Below are 550 nucleotides of genomic sequence, written 5' to 3' on the forward strand. Positions count from 1 at the left end.
CTACCTCTTTTTGCCTCTTTATTTTCTCCCGCTCCAGCTTCAGCCTGGTCAGGTACTGCCTGTACTCGTTGAACTCTTTCAGAGTGCAGACAACCTACAGAGAGACAAGGGCAGATGACTCCCAAGAACTGTTGTGGCAGTTACCCACACAGCCTTCCAGAAATGTGCAGGCCCCCAGCAGCAGGGGAGCTGCTCCTCTCCACCCTTCCCTCCCCAGCCGTGGGGACGCTGCCTCCTCCCTCCTTCCCAGGGCCAAGGGGACTCCACACTGGGGTGCCAGGCCCCTCCCCGGCTGTCTGGAAACCCCTGCAGAGGAGACCTGTGCTGGTCAGCCCATCATCCAAACCTACTTTGCCATCCTCAGTGACAAGGCCCCTGTTCTTCAGGTTCTGCAGGTTGTCTTTGCGGTTGTGGTAGTCCTGCAGATGTGGGTCATGCAGGCTGTTGTATTCTGCGCGCAGATGGCGACAGTATGGATCTCCCAGATCAAAATAAGGAGAAGGCTGGTGAAGCTGGAAGAGATGTGTTGCAGAGGGTGAATGGAGAAGGG

General features: G+C 56.7%; 1 long non-coding RNA gene across 1 annotated transcript; it reads right to left on the reverse strand.

Moving 5' to 3' along the window:
* Positions 1–3: 3 nt before the first annotated feature.
* Positions 4–533, reverse strand: LOC109364864. The gene is made up of 2 exons (XR_002110618.1): positions 351–533; positions 4–94 (listed from the first exon to the last, which is right to left on the reverse strand). It is a non-coding gene; the product is annotated as an uncharacterized LOC109364864 (long non-coding RNA).
* Positions 534–550: the final 17 nt, after the last annotated feature.

This window comes from Meleagris gallopavo, unplaced genomic scaffold, assembly GCF_000146605.3.
Source record: "Meleagris gallopavo isolate NT-WF06-2002-E0010 breed Aviagen turkey brand Nicholas breeding stock unplaced genomic scaffold, Turkey_5.1 ChrUn_random_7180001930542, whole genome shotgun sequence".
In the NCBI taxonomy this organism is placed as follows: domain Eukaryota; kingdom Metazoa; phylum Chordata; class Aves; order Galliformes; family Phasianidae; genus Meleagris; species Meleagris gallopavo.